This window comes from Carassius auratus, unplaced genomic scaffold (genome assembly GCF_003368295.1).
Source record: "Carassius auratus strain Wakin unplaced genomic scaffold, ASM336829v1 scaf_tig00029216, whole genome shotgun sequence".
Classification (NCBI taxonomy): domain Eukaryota; kingdom Metazoa; phylum Chordata; class Actinopteri; order Cypriniformes; family Cyprinidae; genus Carassius; species Carassius auratus.
The window spans coordinates 22,236-28,458 of NW_020525752.1; positions in this window are offsets into that span (position 1 = coordinate 22,236).

The following is a 6,223-nucleotide window of genomic DNA, read 5'->3' on the forward strand; positions in this document are numbered from 1 at the left end:
ATTTACAGTTGCATCTCAAAAAATTTGAATATCATGGAAAAGTAAATTTAAAAAAGCTAACTTTCTTATATTCTAGATACATTGCACTCAAACTGAAATATTTCAAGGGTTTTTTGTTTTAATTCTAATGGTTATGATTTACAGCTTAGGGAAATTTTAAATTCAGGATCTCACAAAATTAGAATATTTTCTCAAAGAATCAATCAAAAAAAAAAAAACTCTACAAAACAGAAATGTTCAAGATCTCCGAAGCAGGTTTAGTTTTGCACTCAATACTTGGCTAAGGGCTCCTCTTGCATGAATTACTGTTTCTATGCGGCCTGGCCCGGAGGTGATCAGTCTGTGGCACTGCTGAAGTGTTAATGAAGCCCAGGTTGATTTGATAGCGGCCTTCAGCTCCTCTGTATTGTTTGGCAGATGTTACTTCCTCTTCACAATACCCCATACATCCTCTGTGAGGTTCAGGTCAGGTGAGTTGGCTGGCCAATCAAGCACAGTGATATCATGGTCATCAAACCACTTGGAAGTAGTTGTGTCACTGTTGGCAGGTGCTAAAGTCCTGCTGTAAAATTATATCAGCATCTCCATTAAGCTTGTCAGCAGATGGAATCATAAAGTGCTCCAAAATCTGGTAGATGGTTGCATTGACTTTGAACTTGATAAAACACAAGGGACCAACACCAGCAGACGGCACGACACCCAAATCATCTCTGACTTCAGAAACTTCACACTTTGGATTCTGTGCCTCTCCAGTCTTCCTCCAGACTACAGACCTTGATTTCCAAATTAAATGCTAAGTTTACTTTCATCTGAAAAGAGGACTGTGGACCACTGAGCAACAGTTCAGTTCTTCTTCTCTTTACCCCAGGTCAAATGCTTCTGATGTTTTTCTGGTTCAGGAGTGTCTTGGTAGGAATGTGACTGTAGCTCTTTTCCTGAAGATGTCTGAGTGTGGAGACTCTTGATGCGCTGACTCCGGCTTCAGTCCAATCCTTGTGAAGCTCTCCCAAATTCTTGAATCTGCTTTTCCTGATAATCTTCCAAAGGCTGTGGTCATCCCTGTTGCTTGCGCACCTTTTCCTACCACACTTTTTACTTCCAGTCAACGTTCTATGAATATGTTTTGATACAGCACTCTGTGAACAGCAGCTCTTTCAGCGATGACCTTCTGTGGCTTAACCTCCTTGTGGAGGGTGTTGATGATGGTCTTCTGGACAACTGTTAAGTCAGTAGTCTTTCCTATAATTGTGGATGCATGTTCTGAACTAGCCCAGGAGGTACCCAGTATTTATACTCAACATTAATAAAACTAATCAACCTCAAAAAGGAATCATTAATATTTTTGAATCATTAATATTTATTAAGACTAAAAACTCTTGAAATATTTCAGTTTGTGTACAATGAAACTAGAATATAAGAAATTTCATTAAATTACACACAAAAAAAACTTTTTCCATAATATTCTAATTTTTTAGATGCACCTGTAAAGTGTACCTGAAGTGTACTAGCAATAGTTCCACTGTAGCACAATCAAGTATACGTCAGTATCTTTAGTTAGCTTCAGCACTGCTTCCACACAATTAATGTGCATATAGCACAAAATCAGTTGTTACAATTGAGCAGATTCTAAGTAAACCAAAAGTACAATTGCAGGGTATTTTTATTAAGTGCATAAATATGTAAATGCATTTGTAGTATACGTATCATGAAATAATTTTTGTAACTTTTCACCATTGATGTTAAGGAATTTATTTAAATATTTTTATCAATTAGAGCTTTTTATTGGTACTGAGATGATGTGCAATTTTGTGAAATGTTTAAAAAGCACCACAATTAAATTGCGTCATGGATAGAGACAACTGAACAGAAGTTTAGAAGTTTATTTTAAAATGCAATTAATTAAATGTACAAAGCTCTTACTTAGATTTTTACAACACTATGTTGCAAGTGTGCCGCATTGCATAACTGAAACTCATACACACTTGCGGTCTTCACGTCCACTTGAAACACTGGTCCAAGTTCAGGAAATACGTCACGTCAGAAGACAAGTGGCCAAGCGCAGAGACCGCAGCGAGAGAATCAGGACAGAACCAATGTGCCTCACAGTTGCTTTTGCCGCATGTTTCAGTGAACTCTATTTGAGGTCCGGAGAGGAAGTTTTGAGATATTTACGTTACATTAACTCACATATTTCTAAAGCAATAGGTAATTCATTGTAATCCAATCTAATACTGTTTAAACTGCATTGCACAGATCAGTTAAGAAACACCAGAGAAATTCTAGGTAGCTTTATGTCGATGAAGTTTCTGTTTTCCTGAAGTCACTGAAAGTCGTGCAGAAGCTGAATAAGTTCATTGGGTCTGAACCCAGTGGCTGCCCACTTTAGATTGTTCTGATGCACAGAACGAGGAGACCAGCGCTTTTAGCTGACCTAGAACACGGTGATCACTCATCAAGCCTGTGTTTTCTAGAGAACCCATAATTCCACACTGCACACAGACTTTAATGAGATCAGATCAATCTGTCAGACCTCTCTCTTTCTCTCTCTGTACAGTTCCAGGAGATCAGCATCATAAATGAAACTTCTTTCAGTTATATTACAAAAGAAAACATGAACATCTTTAGTGAAACTTTCTTCAGCATATTTTCTGTTATGTTCCACAGAAGTAAAAGTCATAGTGGTTTGGAACGACACGAGGGTGAGGAACGATGACAGAATCCATATCTTGATGATATAAAACTGTTTTGCTCTTCTGTTGCCGCCTTGACTTCTACACATTTTTATACAGTCCTGCTGTTTTCTCTGATTGCAGTAAGTGACACGACCATGGCACTAGTTTGCTTGAGCCACTCTGACCACAACAGGAAGTGTGAACGTCAGTTCTTCAGAAGAAAGCCAGTTTCCCAGAGACAGATACTCACACTGAGACAGACCTTTCATCATTCAAGCCTAAAGAGGGCTTAAATCATAGTCATAGCATTAAATTTATAGCAGTTATTTTGCTCAGTCTTTATTTCCAAAACAAATATCTGAATGTCCTTATATCAAGATACATCTACATACAGATAAGTATCTGTCAGAAGGAAATCAAAACCTCATTTTATCTTTGAATTTATTTAGTTTTTAGGTCCATTTTGAATTTCTCACAAAACAAGACTTCTGTCATTTTTCTTCTCAAGTACAAACCTGATTCCAAAAACGTTGGGACACTACAAATTGTGGATAAAAACAGAATGCAATGATGTGGAAGTTTCAAATTTTAATATTTTATTCAGAATACAACATAGATGACATATCAAATGTTTAAACTGAGAAAAATGATCTTTTAAAAAGAAAAAAAAGTTCATTTAATTTCATTGCATCAACACATCTTAAAAAAGTTGGGACAAGGCCATGTTTACCACTGTGTGGCATCCCCTCTTCTTTATATAAAAGTTTGCAAACGTCTGGGGAATGAGGAGTGAAGTTGCTCAAGTTTAGGAAGAGGAATGTTGTCCCATTCTTGTCTAATACAGGCTTCTAGTTGCTCAACTGTCTCAGGTTTTCTTTGTCACATCTTCCTCTTTATGATGCACCAAATGTTTTCTCTGGGTGAAAGATCTGGACTGCAGGCTGGTCATTTCAGGACCCAGATCCTTCTTCTACACAGCCGTGATGTTGTAATTGATGCAGTATGTGGTCTGGCATTGTCATGTTGGAAAATGCAAGGTCTTCCCTAAAAGAGACGACGTCTGGATGGGAGGATATGTTGTTCTAGAACTTGGATATATCTTTCAACATTCAATTCAATTCAACTCAAGTTTATTTGTGTAGCGCTTTTTACAATACAAATCATTAGAAAGCAACTTTACAGAATATTAAGTTTCTACAATATTTAGTAGTAACTTATAAGTATTTTCCTAAAAGAATTTAAAATTTTGATTCATCTGACCACAAAACAGTTTTCCACTTTGCTACAGTCCATTTTAAATGAGCCTTGGTCCAGAGAAAACACCTGCGCTTCTGGATCATGTTTAGATATGACTTCTGTTGACCTATATAGTTTTAGCGGGCAACGGTGAATGGCACGGTGGATTGTGTTCACCGACAATGTTTTCTGGAAGTATTCCTGAGCCCATGTTGTGATTTCCATTACAGTAGTCACCTTTATTTATTTATATAGCACTTTAAACAAAAAATAATAATTACGTTAAAGCAACTGAACAACATTCATTAGGAAAACAGTGTGTCAATAATGCAAAATGATAGTTAAAGGCAGTTCATCATTGAATTCAGTGATGTCATATCTGTTCAGTTAAATAGTGTCTGTGCATTTATTTGCAATCAAGTCAACGATATCGCTGTAGATGAAGTGACCCCAACTAAGCAAGCCAGAGGCGACAGCGGCAAGGAACCGAAACTCCATCGGTGACAGAATGGAGAAAAAAACCTTGGGAAAACCAGGCTCAGTTGGGGTCAGTTCTCCTCTGACCAGACGAAACCAGTAGTTCAATTCCAGACTGCAGCAAAGTCAGATTGTGCAGAAGAATCATCTGTTTCCTGTGGTCTTGTCCTGGTGCTCCTCTGAGACAAGGTCTTTACAGGGGATCTGTATCTGGGCTCTAGTTGTCCTGGTCTCCGCTGTCTTTCAGGGATGTAGAGGTCTTTTCTAGGTGCTGATCCACCATCTGGTCTGGATACGTACTGGATCCGGGTGACTGCAGTGACCCTCTGATCTGGACACAGACTGGATCTGGTGGCTACGGTGACCTCGGAACAAGAGAGAAACAGACAAATATTAGCGTAGATGCCATTCTTCTAATGATGTAGAAAGTACGGTGTTATGGGAAGTGTTTCCGGTTCCGGTTTACCTAATTAATGCAGCCTAAAAATCCTTTAACGGATTTGGATATTAAAAGCATATTAGTATGTTATGTGTATGCCAGGTTAAAGAGATGGGTCTTTAATCTAGATTTAAACTGCAAGAGTGTGTCTGCCTCCCGAACAATGTTAGGTAGGTTATTCCAGAGTTTAGGTGCCAAATAGGAAAAGGATCTGCCACCCGCAGTTGATTTTGATATTCTAGGTATTATCAAATTGCCTGAGTTTTGAGAACGTAGCAGACGTAGAGGAGTATAATGTAACAGGAGCTCATTCAAATACTGAGGTGCTAAACCATTCAGGGCTTTATAAGTAATAAGCAATATTTTAACATCTATACGATGTTTGATAGGGAGCCAGTGCAGTGTGGACAGGACCGGGCTAATATGGGAACCTGTCCTCCAAGAAAAAACGACCATATAGGTCGTTTGTTTTAGCACCTTATTATGACCTATATTTTCGTTTTAAAGTTTAGCGCCCTCTAGCGGGCGTAAAAATAATGACAGTATCGCGTTGCGTCCGTCGTCATGAAATGACGTATCACGTCATTACCAATCAAAACTTACGTTTATTTAAATGCAATGTGTGGGCTTTTTACACCGATCTCACAGTATTTCCTACATATGTTACTAGGTTGCATATTCGTTCGAATGACCACAACTAACCCCACCCCTAAACCCAACCCTCACAGAAATCATGCTAAATTATGATTTATTGAGCATATACATTTTCGTGCATGTCCGTTCCCTGGGATCGAACCCAGGATAGCATGATTACATATCAAGGTAAAACACAATAATCTACCAACTGAGCTACACGAAACGCAAACCAGAGTGCAAATAAAAGAATACAAAACATTAATATGAAAATGACCTTTTGCCGCTAGGGGCACTATTGTAGTATTCGCTCTGATGGGTCGTATTTCAGGGATTTGGACAAACGACCTATACGAGCGTATTGGTTGGAGGACAGGTTGTAATATGGTCATACTTCCTGGTTCTAGTAAGAACTCTTGCTGCTGCATTTTGGACTAGCTGTAGTTTGTTTACCAAGCGTGCAGAACAACCACCCAATAAAGCATTACAATAATCTAACCTTGAGGTCATAAATGCATGGATTAACATTTCTGCATTTGACATTGAGAGCATAGGTCATAATTTTGACATTTTTGAGATGGAAAATGCAGTTTTACAAATGCTAGAAACGTGTCTTTCTAAGGAAAGATTGCGATCAAGTAGCACACCTAGGTTCCTAACTGATGATGAAGAATTGACAGAGCAACCATCAAGTCTTAGACAGTGTTCTAGGTTATTACATGCAGAGTTTTTAGGTCCTATAAATAACACCTCTCTTTTTCAGAAT